General features: G+C 43.9%; 1 non-coding gene and 1 pseudogene across 1 annotated transcript; both read left to right on the forward strand.

The window, feature by feature from the left end:
- Positions 1-1,547: 1,547 nt before the first annotated feature.
- LOC121952048 (U2 spliceosomal RNA) lies at positions 1,548-1,723 on the forward strand (annotated as a pseudogene).
- Positions 1,724-1,779: 56 nt separating this feature from the next.
- On the forward strand, positions 1,780-1,896 carry LOC121952049 (U5 spliceosomal RNA). Its single transcript, XR_006106423.1, has one exon. It is a non-coding gene; the product is annotated as a U5 spliceosomal RNA (small nuclear RNA).
- The last annotated feature ends 4,709 nt before the right edge of the window (positions 1,897-6,605 follow it).

Consider the following 6,605-nt stretch of genomic DNA (forward strand, 5'->3'; position numbering starts at 1 on the left):
GCGGTGTCCATCAGGGTTGTCCGTTATCTGCCCTCCTTTATGTTATCTGTATTGAGCCACTGGCACAGATCTTGAGAAGGGACAAATGGATCAGTGGGGTGGAAGTCTTGGGGAGTGGGGGACTTGTTACTAAATGTATTTTATGTATGGACGACATAAACATTTTATGCACTGACCTTTTATCCGTAAACAGGACACTCGACTTGACTGACTGGTTTGGGCGGGCCTCTGGGTCAAAGCTTAACAGAAGTAAGACCCAAGCCCAGCCTTTTGGGCCGTGGAAAGTTACTGAGACGACGGGGCTACCTCTGACTGTTACTGCGACGCACCAGAAAATACTCTGGATCATATTTGATAGGGAAGGGGGAGGGAATGCAAATTGGCCGGACATGGTAGGGAAAGTCAGACAGAGACTGGGGTACTGGGGACTTAGAGGACTGACCATGGAAGGAAAGGTTTTAATCATCAAAGCTGTGATTTTACCTTTGCTTTTACTGATTGGTTCTGTTTTTATCCCACCCAGAAGAGTGATACTGGACCTGGAAATAACTATCTTTCATTTCCTGTGGGGATCAAAGTGGGAGAGACTGCAAAGGAGTGCAAAGGAGGAAAAGCAGTACCTGATCTTAACTTGTTTTTAGGAAGCAGATACACAGCATTACATGTCACAGCTGCCACGGCCCCATCCAGAAACCCCAAGACAGCAGCAATGGCACAGTTCTGGATGGGGACCTACCTCAGGAGATTAAGGGTTTTACCCAGTGATCTTAAAGTACCCGTGTCTTTTAACTTGCCCCCTGCTTACACTTTTATCCGATCCTTTTTAAAGCATTGTAGCCTCGAGCAAGAGGAGTTGCAAATTTTAACTGACCACCGTTCTCTAATTTCTGTTGTGCAGGAGCGGGAACCAGCAAGTCCAGTGCGCTGGCTTGCACTTGGCGAGCCTTCAAAAGTTTGGAGCAACGTGAATCATTCCACTCTCCCAAACAGACTCCGGGACCTGTCATGGATGATGGCTCACGAGATCCTCCCAGTCAGAGCCGTAATGCACTCTCGGGGCATGTCAGCGCACTCAACTTGCCCTCGACCAGGTTGTGGCGCGCCTGAGACGGTGAGGCATCTGCTCTGGGAGTGCAGCGCTGCCGTAAACCAGTGGGTGACAGCCGGCTCCTTGCAATTCCCGTACTTGCCAGCGAGGGAGGTCCTCACAGCACAGCTGGTGATGTATGGGGTGAGCCAAAAGTCAATCCCAGCCTGTGACTTTGCCCCCCCCCAACCATGGACTCAATGAAAAATATTTTAACCAATTCACTCCTTAAAAAAAAAAGACACTTCATTTATTAAATAACACAAATGACATATACAACCCTAAAATCTTTTTATCTTTTATCTTATCTTTTTATGTAAATTTTAAATTGTGATAAGTGTATCTGTGTTGCCTCTGAAAAGGGTGGATAGCATACTTCAGATTTTATTTACTTGGCAGTTTTAAAGGAAAACTTTGTCTAAAAAGAGGTAAATGTGTTGTAATGTGTTGTGATTTTAATAAAACTTTTCAAAAGAAAAACAATTTGTTCTTATCAGTTTAATATCTGATATGTCCTCTATAAGGTGACAACATATTAAAAGGATTTTTGGCAGCAGGAGCTGAAAAAGGGGCTTGCCCCATTCGCTCCATGCATCGACCTGGTATTGCAGTGGGATTTGGAAGGCAGCACAAGCGAGAGTAATGACTGGGACCACTAGGGTCTTTGGCTGCTCCGGTGCAGAGGGCTGTACATGCTCTGGTTTCTCTTCATAGTGCACAAGTCTTTCGCCTTTTACTAAAGACTTCTGTGGAGAATAACACCATTGAGTTGAACCTATTTTTGACGGGCTTTGTCATTTGGCTGAGCCTTGTACATTTGGTGCATTTGTGAACAGCAAAGACGAGACTGGAGTTTTTCACTATGGAGTGCCCGGTGGGGGTGCTGCACAAGTGGCCATTGTCATGCTCAATCAAAACAATGGCACCATGAAAAGTGAGACCTGTGCCAGGATGTTGCACTGGGCAGCAAGCAGTTGGAGCTCATCGCTTCTTGGCCTTTGGCTACGATAAGGATCGCTCCTTTGTTGTGCACCTTTTGTAGTCAAGCGGTGTATGGGATGCATATGGTGACCCCTACAAAGCAAAATGGCAACTTGACGTCGGCGGTTTCTGAGATGATGGGACGACCACCGGTCTTAAAAAACACGTTGCGATTTCACTTTCAAGATGGCAATGATACTTTTCCAGAGAGAGTCACCTTTGGAGGAACTGTTCTTTTCAATGCTCTCAATATCAAGCCTGAGGAGATTCTATGCTTTCAGTAGAATGCAGCCAGCAATTATTACGACGTCACTTTCAACACTCTGATCTGAATGGAAGAAGCTCGTAGCCTAGCAAACCAGTTAGACACCACTATGCTGAAAAACTTCAAAACTGTGTTGCTGTGTCGAAACAACTTCAGAATAGTGTCTGTTCACATGTACAACCCCTGGGTGAGTGAAGAAACATTGAAATATTTTTTGAATAGACATGTATCGGTGCTCCCTGAGGTTAGAGAAATAAAAGACGCCCTAGGCCTCTGGATAGGGAAGAGGCAGTTTAGAGTAAAACTCTACGAAGATCCTGGGGGGTTCGATGGCTACCACCATCCACCAGCCATCTTTAACATCAGGACTGACTGAGGATACCTCTTCTATTCTGGCCAAACAAGACACTGTAAGAAATGCAACTCATACGGGCATTCTGCGGACACATGCAGCCAGACACGCTGCAGAAACTGTAAGGCCTTGGGCCATGAGACAAAATCATGCAGTGGAGTCAAGACATGCGACCTCTGCGGTGCAGAGTCTTCCCACCTAGCAGCAGAAGGCACTGCAACAATACATGGTATGTACAATACAAAAAAAAAACCCAACAACAAGCTATGGTTTTTGGTTCATCCAAACTTTAATGTTGTTTACATGTATTCAAAATGTGTTTCTATCATTTGCCTGTAGGTATGGGTGCCTGGATGAAATAGAAACGGCTGTATGTGTGTAACCGTCAAGGGGGGCGAGAATGCACCACTGCTACAGTAACCCATGATCAACATCCAAGGTGATGTGCAATCTGTTTTCTTTAATGGTGAGTTGTTTGATGAATGGTGCACTATACCTGGGGCTGTTGTAACAAATGCCGTCTCACAGGATTAGGTGAATAATGGTGTAGAGACTCACGCAACTGTTGACTGTGTCCCTGTGGCTGACATACAAATTCAAGCTAGCGTCCCAGTGTCTGATATACAAGTTCAAGCTAGTGTCCCTGTGTCTAACAAATCGAGTCAAACAGTGTCTGATAAAGCCTGTCAGGCTAGTGACGCAGCGTGTGATAGAGCAACTGGTGTCTCTGATCTTCTCCCCATAGAGCCCCTTTGTCAAAGCCAGGAGGATACTTTATTAGATCAAACACATTTTCATTAGCTGACAGACGATGAGTTGAATGTGCTTAATGATGTGTATGAATTCTAATAATTTACCTGCTGTTGATAATACTGAAAACAACTCGCCAACACCTCAGATCTGTGAGCAGGAGTCATTGCGCCAGTTAATAACAGACAGACTCAACCCAAATTAATAACAAACTTGATACCAAATTAAAACAAGTTGACAACAGACTCAGCCATCTGGAGTCCATACTTAAAAATCTTATCAAAACTGGTCGGTCAGTTGTTAAAAGTAATAATAACACCAATACAACTTCTCATACACGTCCTTATTTTGTAGCTTTCAAACATTGGTCTGATGACATGACGAAGAAACTTGATGTTTTGCCACACATGCCACATGCAGCGCAGGTGTAAGCATAAAGCAGGTCTTGCTGCTGCTGCTGCTGCTGCTGCTGCTACATCAAACAACTCCAATAAAACTCCCCATACATGTTCTACTTCTGTAGCTTCTGCAGGTGCATTTGTCATCTCTGATAATTCTGTAGCATCTGTTGCTGCTGCTGATGCTGTTGCCACACTTGCTGGGCAGTCATTTGTCAGGTAATGTCAACGGCACTGTGGCAGAATCTGGTCGTAAAATGCAAATTGAGCCATTGGTTGTGTCAGTTGGTGGTCATGGCGATGTTCAGCAGGGTTCTAGGGGACAGGCTCAAGTTAGGGATATACTGGCTTTTAATGCTTTAGAGTTGCGCCAGCATGTTGATTTCTGAAACGTTGGTGTGAACAACCCAGAGCAAGTGCCTGTTAGGGTCAAAGAGAGATGGGTGATGTTATTGATCAGGCGCTAGAGGCTCCACAACCCGGGAGTGTTTTGAATGTTGTTTTGAGAGGGCCATCCTTGGCCAACGACGTACAGACCATTTTAAATGCGAATAATGACTACAATTTAGATCTGTGTATGGAAGAAATTGCTCAGGTGTTACAGAGCAACAACACTTCTATATCAGATCATGAATTGGAGTTTGTAGTTATGGTTGCACAAAACAGAAGTGGCGAGGCACAACACTGAAATGTGATAAATGTAAACTCATCTGCAAATCCACTACAACACAAGTCAAAAGAGACCACACACAATGTAATTCCATGTGACACAATGAAATACTGCAAGGCATGTGGTAAAACATACAGGCATTGGAAACACCACCACAAGTGCGCACCCATTGTGTGCGCACGCTGCAGGGAGCGCCAGTTAGATGGCGACCTTCCTCATCAATGTTTTTTCCAACCTCTTGAAAAACAAGAGCCCAATGAAAATTATATTCTGTATGATTTTGAGACCTGTTACAATGATGGCATGAGGCCAATTTTCTGTGTGCAATGGACATGGATGGAAACAAGTTTTGTTTCAACACTCTAAAGTGTGTAAGTGCTTTTGTGAAATATTAAAGGTGTCCAAAATTCTGCGGCTACACATTTATTGCTCACAATGCGTCAGGTTTTGATAACTACCTCCTGTTGGAGTACTTTGTCAAACACAGGATCGCTTCTATTGTAACCATGAGAGGTAGTAGAGTCATCCTTATGTATGACAAGGCATACCAACTGCAGTGGATATATTTATTTAGCTTTTTACCCATGCGTCTGGCCAAAACACCAACAGCCTTGGGTTTTGAGGACCTAGAAAAGGAGTATATCCCCCACGGGTTCAACACTAGGGCTTATGAGTATTATGTATCATCCAGACCTCTCTTGTTACTGTTATAAAAGCATGAGTGAGTGTGAGAGGGTTAAATTCATGGCGTGGTATGACACAGTCTGTGGGAAAACCTTTGATTTCTAGGCAGAAATGCGCTGCTATTGTGTTAATGATGTAGAGGTGCTGCACAAGGCGTGCACCATATATCGTGATATGTATGGGTACCGAATTGTCTACATTGATGAAGTGTGGCATTTCCCCGACAAGACTGACAGTTTGTTCAAGGACTATGTCAAGACATTTCTGAAAAGCAAACAGGAGGCATCTATTTACCCTATATACGTGAAAACTCCTGAGGACCAGCAAAAATACATAGCTGAGTACTATGACAAGAAGGGCATCAGGTTAGACCTGGCCAAGATCCGTGTTAACAAGGCTGTCAGGAGTTGTAATAAATTACTCCTGAACTCTTTGTGGGACAGGTTCAGCATGAGGTGCAACATGGTGGCATGCAAGTTAATTACAGATTCAGCCAGATTCACACAGTTAATGTTTCGTGACCATTATGACGCGAGACAGTTATGTTTCATCTCTAATGATGTGGCCATGGTTTAATGGTGTCATGCTGATGATAGGGGGTCCAGGGTAAAGGATGTAAATGTGTTCTTAGTTGCCATGACTACCGCTTATGCCCATCTTATGTTGTATGATCTGCTGGACAAGCTGCAGCACCATGTTTTGTACTGTGACACAGACTCTGTGATTTTTACCTCTTGACCCAGGGAGTGGGTTCCTCCCTTGGGTCCGTACCTAGGGGAACTGACTGATGAGTAAAATGATGGAGGTCCTGGGGAGGACTACATCACAGAGTTTGTGTCAGGGGGACCAAAGTGCTACGCTTATCACACACATCAGGAGAAGACTCAGGTGATGTGCAAAGGTGTAACACTTATGCTGTAAATGCTAAAGTGGTTACCCACGAGTCATTGGCTGGGTTAGTTCATGCGTTTGTAGCCAACTAGAACACAGGCGCTCATTTGACAGCTGTATCTGACACCATCAAATGTGTTTCCTCTTAAGAATGAAACAGTTGTTTAAAAAGTTCAGGTAGTGTACAACAAGCGCAGGGTGCTGTCTGATTACACCACACTACCATATGGATATTAAATCAGATCAAGAGTTTGATGGCAGACTATAACACCTGTTCAGTCTGGTGGTTAGCAGTCCTTCTAATTGCAGAAAGACTTTTTTTGTCAAGAGTGTTATTGAAAATGCATCAAGGGTTATTTTGCACAATATTGACATCATTGTTTACATTTACTCCTGCTGGCAGCCTTTGTATAATCAACTCCTTCAGATGAGAGACATCAACTTTGTAAACGGTCTGCCAAAAACAATTTGCTTATTATAGATGATTTGATGGATGACACTAGTAATAACATAGAGGTACAAAATGT

This window comes from Plectropomus leopardus, chromosome 12 (genome assembly GCF_026936395.1).
Source record: "Plectropomus leopardus strain MGB_pleo_1.0 chromosome 12, ASM2693639v1, whole genome shotgun sequence".
In the NCBI taxonomy this organism is placed as follows: domain Eukaryota; kingdom Metazoa; phylum Chordata; class Actinopteri; order Perciformes; family Serranidae; genus Plectropomus; species Plectropomus leopardus.